The sequence below is a fragment of the Trichosurus vulpecula genome, chromosome 4, assembly GCF_011100635.1.
Source record: "Trichosurus vulpecula isolate mTriVul1 chromosome 4, mTriVul1.pri, whole genome shotgun sequence".
Classification (NCBI taxonomy): domain Eukaryota; kingdom Metazoa; phylum Chordata; class Mammalia; order Diprotodontia; family Phalangeridae; genus Trichosurus; species Trichosurus vulpecula.
In genome coordinates, this window is record NC_050576.1 from 401941774 (window position 1) to 401952855 (window position 11082).

At 39.6% G+C, this 11082-nt stretch overlaps 1 pseudogene; it reads right to left on the reverse strand.

The window, feature by feature from the left end:
* Positions 1-8115: 8115 nt before the first annotated feature.
* Positions 8116-9685, reverse strand: LOC118847324 (annotated as a pseudogene).
* Positions 9686-11082: the final 1397 nt, after the last annotated feature.

Below are 11082 nucleotides of genomic sequence, written 5' to 3' on the forward strand. Positions count from 1 at the left end.
AAAGGGGAAAGGGTGGGGAGTGGGGTGATAGAAAGCAGACTGGGGAAAGTGGGAATCAGAATTTATGCCATCTTAGGGTGGGGGGAGGGTTGAAATGGGGAGAAAATTTGTAACTCAAAATCTTGTGGAAATCAATGTTGAAAACTAAAAATATGAAATTTTTAAAAAATGTAAAATAAAGAAATAGAACTTGACTAGAATGTCACATTCGTTCCTGTATTAGTCACTTACTATGAAGGCAAACTAAGAGCCTACCTCTGTCATACTCTGTCATATTTCTTATGCTGTTTTTCTAATTATAAAATCTTTCCATTTTAAATCATTAGAGAAAGGAATTAGAGGAGACATGAAAATATGGTGAATGAAAAATAATACCAATTCCATCTTGGCATATATTGAATAATCCTGGGTCTCTTGCTTAGTCATTGCATGATCTTGGTGAAGTCATTTTTTGGGCTTCAGTTTCCTCACATGAAAAATGAAGGAGGTAGGAGTCATGAGCTCTAAGGCACTTTCTAACTTGCAAATAGAAAAGTCAAACAGGTCAGAAGACAGTGCTGGGGGTCTGAAGAATAATAGATTTCATACAGAGGGCCCATTGTAACATCTGGAGGACTTCATGATATAAGGTAGATGGTAATGCTTCATGGTCCTTCATCTCACCATAAAGAATTGTGACTTCCATTTTCTAAGTCATGTGACCAGTGAAGCCCAGCTGAGCTCTAGGGATGACCTAGGACCAATGGAGGGGTATCATTGGTTACAATTAGCCTTCTTGCTGTCTGGATAATTGTAGCATTAAAGGGACTCTGGAAACTCTCTAAAATATCCTATACCCAAAGCAAGAATACCTACTATGACATCCTTTATTGTAGGTTGATGGTTTTATTTTCTACATTTTTCTTGTCATGGACAGGATCAAGATTAACACAGAAGAAACCTACATTTATCTAAAGGTACTCCTAGTTCTGGCTAAAAGTTGTAAGGAAAGAGCTCATGATATACAAGATACTTAATTTAAAAATGTTCTTAGAAAAAACATTATTTGACGTTCACTAAAATGTGTTCTTTTCTTCTCACATTCTATAATGTTGGCAGGCATGATTCTTTCCTTAGCTTCTCCCCCACCATCAAAACAAACAAACAAACAAATAAATAAATAAATAAAGATCCCACCTCAGTTGTTCTGTACCCTAACTAGCATACATTACATTATTACAGAAAATGACTAGGCCAAAATTTGGCAAGTAAATGCCTCAGATGCTCCTGAAGTGGTCTTTTTGTGTTTGTGCATCAGCATACTCCCAAGATGTTTTGACTAGTCTCCAAGAATCTGCCATTCTTTGGGACTTCTTAGGGCATAGCATCCCATGTTAATATCCATTGAGTTTTGTTTATGTCTTGGATCCATCATATTTTCTTGTCATCATTTGCATTGCTTAATATTGCATGCTTGCAAAAATCATAATAAGGCTAAATACACTAAAGACAATAAATAATAAATTAAAAATTAACTAATCTAAGTTGTATTAAAAATTTATAGAGGGCCTTTAACCCCAAGTCTCCACTCCCCTGCATTAGCTACTTTTTCCTTGCTCCTGTATTCTACCACTTCACCTATATATTAATCTTTTGGCTATTTATTATCTCAATCTGACCTCTTTTTGTAAACCTCCAGGGGAGATAACTCACTGCCACATGTCAATCCCTTTCATTTTCAGAAATCTTCAACTGTTAGGAAGGTCTTGATACTCAAATTTGCTTTTCTCTAGCTTCTATTTATTGGTGGCTGCCATCTGAAGCATGCCTTCCACTGTAGCAGCCTTCAAAAATGGAAAGATAGTGCTCACACCTTCCCTAAGCCTTTATCTGTCACTGCTTCTTTAAGACTTCCAGGCCTTTAGTATGCCGAATTTTCTTTTATATTGTCTTTTATCTCCTCCAATTAATGTGAGTTTCTTCTTCTTCTTCTTCTTCTTCTTCTTCTTCTTCTTCTTCTTCTTCTTCTTCTTCTTCTTCTTCTCCTCCTCCTCCTCCTCCTCCTCCTCCTCCTTCTTCTCCTCCTCGTCCTCCTCCTCCTTCTTCTGCTGCTACTGCTAGTGCTCTTCCTAGTTCGTTTTTTTTTTTTTTTTAGGATTTATTTAGTATTTTATTTTTCCTCAGTGTCATGTAAAAACAGTTTTTAACATTTCTTAAAAATCTTTGAGTTCTAAATTCTCTCCCTTCTTCTCTCCTTACACCTTCCCCCCATTGAGAAGGCAAGCAATTTGATATGTTATACATGTGTAGTCACGCAAAACATTTCCTTAATGGTCATGGTGTGAAAGAAAACATAGACCCTTCCTCCCCCCAAAAAAACCTCAAGAAAAATAAAGTAAAAAAGTACGCTTCAGACATCATCAGTTCTTTCTCTGGGGACAGATAGTACTTTTCATCATAAGTTCTTCAGAGTTATCTTGGATCACTGTATTGCTGAGAACAGCTGTCATTCACAGCTGATCACCCTACAATGGTGCTATTACTTTGTACATAGTGCATTTCACTTTGCATCAGCTCCTATAAGTCTTTCTAGGTTTTTCTGAGAGCATCCTGCTCATCATCTCTCATAGCACAATAGTATTCCATCATAATCACATATCACAATTTGTTTAGCCATTCTCCATTTGATGGGCATCCCCTCAATTAGAATTCTTTGCCCTCAGATAAATATTTTTGTACATATAGGCCCTTTTCCTTTTCTAAAAAATCTCTTTTGGGATACAGACCTAGTAATGGTATTGCTAGGTCAAAGGGTATGCCTGGTTTTATAGCCCTTTGGGCATAGTTAACTTATGTGTGGGCTGAGAGGTCTGCAAGCAGTCACTACCACTGGTGATTCAGTGGCTCCCAAGTCCTGCTCCTGGTTTGCTAGGGCTGGGGCTGTGCTGGTGTGGCCAGCACTGAACTGTGCTCCACTCTTACCTAGATGCAATATACCTTTCCTGCTGCCCTAAGTTGTCTTAGACTAGAAAACTGTTTTACTCTGTCTTTTGTGGGTTCTGCGACTCTAGAATTTGTTTTGAGTCATTATTTAAAGGTATTTGGACGGCTTTTGGGGTGAGCTCAGGCGACTCCCTGCCATCTTGGCTCTACCTCTAATGTGAGCTAACTAAGAGCTGGGATTGTTTCACTTTTTCTGTTCGTATGTCCAGTTTTTACTCTGAAAAGAGCAGCTAGATCATGCACTGTATAGGGTTTTAAACTTGGATTCAGGAAAACTTCCCTATTTCAGTTTCTTTATCTATAAAAACTGAGATAACAGTAGCTCCTACCTCACAGGCTTATATCAAATAAGGTAACATATAAAGTGTTTTCCTAGCCTTGTAATGTTATGTAAAGGCTAGCTAGATAAACCAGGTAAGTGGCTAGAGTGGTATGGAAGACCTGAGTTCCAATCCTATCTAGGATACTTTCTAGCTGTATGACCTTGGGCAAGCCACTTTACCTTTCTAAGCCTCAGTTTGCTCATGTGTAAAGTAAAGTTAGGACTCAATGGCTTCTAAAATTGCTTCCAACTTTAGATCTAAGTTCTTATAAGATTCTGTTTTCTAGATGAAATATCCTATCTAGATTACAATACATGGCAATTTGCCTTCTGGGCATCCAGAAAATTGCAAGGAAATTTCCTATCAGCTCCAGAGGTGATCACACTCATGGCTGCCAGCCATATATGACCTGCAACCTCCCTGGTTTGGCCAGAACCAGATTAAAATGTAATTGGGAAATGTTTAACAAAATAAATGAAAATATTATACAACATAAACAATGTTAATTTGTAGCTAAGTCAATGTACCGCTCCTTATTCGACTTTGACAACACTAACCCATCTGCATGAGCAGGTTTCTTGTTCTTCCAAATATTTTCCTTTCTGCTTCATTGTGAATGTGGATGGACCAGTTCCTCAGACAATGTTCTTCAGCTTGTGGAATCAGGTAGTAGCCGTAACTAACTTAAGGAAATTTCCATTGGCTGCCATTACCAATCTGTAACAACACTCCCCCTTCCTCTGTTGTAAATAATAATAAATTGATTATTTTTATTATATTGTTGTAATGTAAATACTCCATGCTTCCAAGAAGAGGATACTCCCACCTCCTTCCAACTATGCGTCACACTGATAATGTGACAGCTTGTCTGAGACTTTCTCCTTCAAGACAGATTTTCTGGAGAACCATGAGGAAACCTTCTGTCTGGGGAAAGATAACACCATTTCTCAGCCACATGTTTGTTTCTTTGGTGTCAATACTCAAGGAACTGAGCACTACATTATCATCATCACTTCATAATTATTATTGTGCTTTAAAAGTGTTCTCCCTATTTGTTTTCTAGAAATCTCTTTCAAAACTTGTCAAGTAATTAGTTGATATGCTTACCTTTCAGCATCAAATAGCATTTTATCTTAATCTGAAGCTTCTTTAATAACAAGGTATCAGTGATGTGATAATTCAAAGTCAGAAATCTCCAGAGAACTGACTTACATTATATTCATCATCAAAAACCAGCAAACTACTCAGGTGGAATGTGAATATCTATGTTCACTTATGTTTTGCAGTGTAACAAACTATGTACTGAATGCATAACAAGGGTTTAGGAACATCAAGCTACCCATTCCATTTCCTTTATCCCTTTTTATTCATAGAACTCTGTGCCATATTAGGCCTGCTATATTCATGATCACCTCAGCGCAGGTGTCTACCTCTTCTCCCTTTAGATAATTTCTGTTCTTTCATTCCTAATTGTCCTATTTCGTATTCCTCTCCCTCACCTTCCTAAGGTCATAGTAACCAATAACTTGTCAAATCATGCATTTTCTACATCCAAAATCTCTTTCATCTACCTCAACTTCTGTTTTCTATTCGCAACCACTGTAGTCCAAACCCTCACTATAACCTAACAATCTCATAAAGTTTTCTGATCTCCACTTTCTGCCTCCTCTTATCCATTTTTTTACTGTATTGCCAGAGCAATGCTCCTTGTGCCTTATTAAATTTGGTTCAACAAACAGTTTTCAACATGTGACATGCACTCTGCCATTCAGGAATACCAAAATTTATGTGGGTGTGGAAGGGTGAGGTTGGGGTAAGAGGTTGAATGCATGAGACACACAAATAAATATAATACAAAGTAGAAAGTGAGTGACAAAGAAACATTGTTAGAAAATACATCAGTACAATTTGAGAAGAGAAAGATCACTTTTAGCTAGGGCTGATCAGGGAAGGTTTTATACAAGAAACACCCTTGAACTCAGTCTGACAGATTTCAAATGGTGCTGATGAGAATGGAATGTGTTGTCAGCACAAAAGACCACCTGTATAAAAGCACAGAGCTGTGAAAAGAGGAGACTAAATCAGGGCATGAATCTAGTCCACACCTTTCTTGAAAACCTCTCAATAGTTCCCTATTGCCAAGCAAATAAAATTCAAACTCCTTGCCATATCATTCAAGGACAACTCAAATACCTTCTCTACCTTCCTCAGCCTTATCTCTCCCTATTCCTTTTTGGGTGTGATGAGTGCCCAGTCTCTGGGAACCCCCTTGAATCTGGAATACAGTCTCTGGGAGCCCCCTTGAACTGTCCTTGAATCTTCCAACTGGATCTGGCCTTCCCCTAAGGCCACAAGCCACATTATCATTAGGCCCAAATCTCTACCTAGCCTTGCCCTTTGTTGTTCAGCTACTTCCCACCCTTAATCCCATTACCTCACCTTGCCCTCCTTGGACTTCCCCTCAAGACCCTCCCTAAACCCGTCCTCTAGTCACCCCAGACCACCCCTCAATCCCTCCTACAGTCTTTGTGTATATAATCTCCATCTTGCCTCCATGAAGGGGCTCAGATTCAATCTAATTCAGTAGGTTGACTCTGGCCCGCTTGTGGAAACAGGCATCATAGAGGGTGGGATTTCTTAAGACAGCCCATTATGGTGAATCCCTAATAAACTTTGTCTTTTCCCTTGGCTGAGAAGGCTTGAGTCGAATTCTTTCGGCAGGACCCGGTGCGTCAATATTTTGGGGTGTCGAGCACCTCTCAACCTTTTACCTCTTCAGGTGCACTAGTTTCCAACCAAATTGGACAACTCCTTGCCTCCACCCACCATATATCCTGTACTTTCCTGCCTGTCTGACATTGTTCACAACTATATCATTTGCTGAAAAAGCCCTGAGATCAGTTTCTTCTCTTGAAATTGTGCCCATCCTTGAGGATGTGGGAAAATTGCAACATAACTCACTGTTGTTGGAGTTGTGAACTGATTCAACAATAGTGTAGAACAATTTGGAACTATGCCCCAGCAATACCACTGCTAGGTCTGTATCTGAAGAGATTAAAAAACAAAAAGGAAAAGGACCTATATGTACAAAAATATTTATAGCAGCTCTTTTTGGGGGGCAAATAATTGAAAATTGAAGGAATGCCCATCTTTTGGGGAATAGCTGAACAAATTGTGGTATATAACTGTGATGGAGTACTATTGTTCTATAAGAAATGATGGGAAGAATGCTCTTAGAAAACCCTTGAATGACCTACATGAACTGATGCAAAGGGAAGTACATAGAACCAGGAGAACATTTGTTTCAACAATCTTGCTAGCAGCTGCTTGGGGGTGTAAAATCCGCCAACCAGCACCCAGAAAGCTGCCAACACAGGCTCTTTGATCTGCTTTACCAAGGAAAGTAACTTTAAGGGGTTAATAATCTCAGTTTAATCAAACATACAAATATCATTCACAGTTCAGGGGGCAAAGATCAGCCCCCCGAACTTCAAGGCAAACACAAACAGAAATTACAAACATCAACCTTGTCTCATTCAAATCACAATACATAGTTACCAGTACCAACATCTGGGGGGCAGTTTGCCGCTTGCCCAGAGTCTCAACACTCCTTCCATGAGTGTGCCCCCAAAATCAAAGGCCAAGCTCTCCTCAATTATATCCAGTTTGGAGCCCTGGGGGCTCTGACCTCACCCAGGCTGGGTCTGGGAAAGTTCTCCATCCCCAGGATCATATCATATACAAATCCATGACTCCCAATTGTCTCAGTGCTGTGAAATACTCCAAGACAAAAAGATCTCACTTTATCTGCCCCATTCAAACAAAGGCCAGAATCATTAAAGGCACTTAAGAGAAGAAAAGCAAAAAGTCCCACCTTAATTACTATTACAACATTGTACCCAGTAACAACACTATTGTAAGATGATCAGCTGGGAATGACTTAGCTGTTCTCAGCAATACAATGATCCAAGACAACACTGAAGGACTTAGGATGACAAATATCCACCACCAGAGAAAGAACTTATGGTATCTGAATACAGATCGAAGCATACTTTTTTACTTTATTTTTCTTGCTCTTTTTTTGGGAGGGGGGGCAGTTCCTATATTTTCTTTTACAACATGACTAATGTGGAAATATATTTTACATGACTACACATGTATTACCTATATTAAATTGCTTTCCTTCTCAATGAGGAGGATGAGGAGGGAAGGAAGGAGAAAATTTAGAACTCAAAATTTTAAAAATCAATGTTAAAAATTATTTTTTTCTTGTAATTGGGGAAAATAAAATACTAAATAAATAACTTTCTAAAAAGAAAGAAATTGTACTCATCTGTTGAGACACAATTCAAATGACAGCTATCTCATGAAGTTGTTCTGATCCTGCAATCAGGTAACAATTTCTCTCCTTCACTAAAGATTTGGTTGGCATTATTAGGTTAAATTTGTAAAATAATAGGAAGAAAGGTTGCAGAAGATTATGAGCCATATAACTTCTTTTTTCAGTTATAATCCAACTTTATTGTAAAAATCCAGATATAAAATGTACTCTTTCAGTCTTTCCAGATTTTTCTTTTTGACAAAAACAAAAAAGGTATATAAAATCCTTCCCATAGATGGATGTATACAGGCAGACCCCTTCCTTCTCCCCCCATATCTACATGGTTCATTCTAGGACATGTTTACTTTCCCCACATGCTTTGCTTCTTTCCCACCAGGTTAAAATTCTGAATTCCAAGACTGATTTACAGGAAGAGGTGGTGATGGATGCAGAATATATGAATGGCCCAGGACATGCAGAACAGGGGTCTTAGTAATAGGTTTCATTCTCCACCCAGCCTCCAGGGCTCCTTCTGATGATAAGCTTTCTTACCTCATCACACACACAGATAATGAGAGAGTAAGAAAAACTGCAGAACCACCAAGTTGGTTTGAAGCAATACAACCGTTCCTCTTCAGTATGAAAGGAAGGTAGCAAAGATAATTTCTTCAAAGAGGCCAAATATTAAGACCTTGTTCTTCATTCCCTGCTGGAAGACTGAATTCCTTCTGGTCTTACAATTGATCAAGTCAGCCCACTGCACTACCACAAAGACAAGGCTGGATGGCAAATGAACTCCACTATTTTCCTCTGTTCATAGGTCCACTGCTGACCATAGCTGTCCTCCACATCCTTTGATCACTTGGATCTCTAACAGGCCTGAGAGTAGGAAAACATTCTCAGCCCTAATCACAAAATATGTAAAGAAGCCTCCAAGAGCTTGGATCCTACCTGTCTGTCCATTGGCCATGCTAATCAGCCACTCATTCATCAGTTCTTCTGGATTTCTGAGTTGTCTCTTCATGATGTCACTCTCAGCTTGTTTGTGAGCCAGGAAACTAGCGGGCACCATGTCAGTGTCCAAGTCAAGGCAGAGAATGGAGACAGTCCCCAAGGGCTGAGGAATATTTGTGATGATAAAGATGAGGAATGGGGTGATTTCTGGAATGTTACTGGTCAGTGTATATGCAATGGATTTTTTCAGATTATCAAAGATCAATCGACCTTCTTTGACTCCAGTCGCAAGAGAAGCAAAATTATCTTCAGGGAGGATCATATCAGCAGCCTGCTTGGACACATCAGAGCTGGAAGGGCAGGAGAATCGTTCACACCATCCCCAGTCACAGCTACAATAGCACCCTCTCTCTGGCAACCTTCAAGACAATCTCGATGTAGTACTTAAGGATGTCATCCTGCTGTTCAAAAATGCTCAATTTCTGCTGGAATGGGAGTCTAGCCACCTTCTAGCCCAGGTGCAAGTGTAGCAATCTTCCCATAACAGTCTGATCCCCAGTGTATAAAGAGATGCCTCAGGCATTGCCTTCTACACAGTTGGTAGAGAAAAAAGGCAATCAATGCTCCTTGTAATCACAAGGGCTTGCTGTGGAACCATGTTTTTGAAAGACTCCATGATCTTTGAACTCTTTGCTTTTTGGTAGTGGGAGAAGCAGCCAGTGATGATGACGAAGGCAAACAGAGGCACATCTTCAGTGGCAGCTTGGATCCCCTTGTCCAAGAAGCAAAGAACATTGCCAATACACAGCAACATCAAGAAACTCCCAAAGAGTTGCTGACAGAATTTGACCCATTCAGAAGTGGTGGGAGGAGGTGTGAGGGCATTTGGACCATCTCGAGTCAGAATTTCTGAAGCACAAGGGCTTGTTAGACCCCAGGTGAGGTATTTCCGATGAAGCACATCAAGGCTAAGTTTACGTTCTTCAATTGAGACTTCCTTCTTAAGTTCATCTAAGTGCTTCTCCTTTTCGGCCTTTTTTTTTTTATCTCCATGTTCTGACACAGCTGTGGGCTCATATTTATCATGTCTGACCCCATTCTCCATGGCTGCGATGGCCTGGTACCCACTGTCCCGGGACCTGTTGTCTCTGAATCAAACAGGTAAAAGGATATCACTCCCTGTGCCCCACTGAGAGGGGCTGGAGCCAGGGTGGGGCTGGCTAAAGGGCGACCAGGGAATGGCAGACTCTGGCTTCAGCTGCCCGCTGTGACTGCTGTTGCTGCCTCTGCTACAAATGCCATGTGTCCACCTCCCCCACTGAAACTCATATAACTTCTTTTTTTTTTCTTTAATATATTTAGTTTTCAGCATTGATTTTCACAAGAGTTTGAATTACAAATTTTCTCCCCATTTCTACCCTCTACCCAACTCCCAGATGGTGTATATTCTGGTTGCCCTGTTCCACAGTCAGTCTTCCCTTCTGTCACCCCTCCCCTCCCATCTCCTTTTCCCTTCCTTTCTTGTAGAGCAAGATACATTTCTACGCCCCATTGCCCGTGTATCTTATTTTCTAGTTGCATGCAAAAACTTTTTTTTTGAACATCTGTTTTTAAAACTTTGAGTTCTAACTTCTCTCCCCTCTTCCCTTCCCACCCACCCTCCCTAAGAAGTCAAGCAATTCAACATAGGCCACATGAGTGTCATTATGTATAACCCTTCTACAATACTCATGTTGTGAAAGACTAACTATATTTTGCTCCTTCCTAACCCATCCCCCTTTATTGAATTTTCTCCTTTGATCTTGTCCCTTTTCGAAAGTGTTTATTTTTGATTACCTCCACCCCCATCTGCCCTCCCTTCTATCATCCCCCCCTTTTTTTATATTCTTCCTCCTTCTTTCCTGTGGGGTAAGATACCCAATTGAGTATGTATGGTATTCCTTCCTCAGATCAAATGTGATGAGAGCAAGATTCACTCATTCCCCCTTACCTGCCTTCTCTTCTCTTCCTACAGAACTGCTTTTTCTTGCCACTTTTATGCAAGATAATTTGCCTCATTCTATCCCTCCCTTTCTCCCTCTCTCAATATATTCCTCTCTAATCTCTTAATTTGATTTTATTTCTTTTAGATATCTTCCCTTCATCTTCAACTCACCCTATGCCCACTCTCTCTCTCCACATATATATATATATATATATATATATATATACATATATATATATATACACACACACACATACATATATACATACATACGCACTCACATATACATATATATACATAAACATATATATATATATACATATATATGCATATTCTCTTCAGCTACCCTAATACTCTCACGAATCATACACATCATCTTTCCATGTAGGAATGTCAACAAAACAGTTCAACTTTAGTAAGTCCCTTGCAATTTCTTTTTCTTGTTCTTTTTCTTGTTTACCTTTTCATGCTTCTCTTGATTCTTGTGTTTGAAGGTCAAATTTTCTATTCAGTTCTGG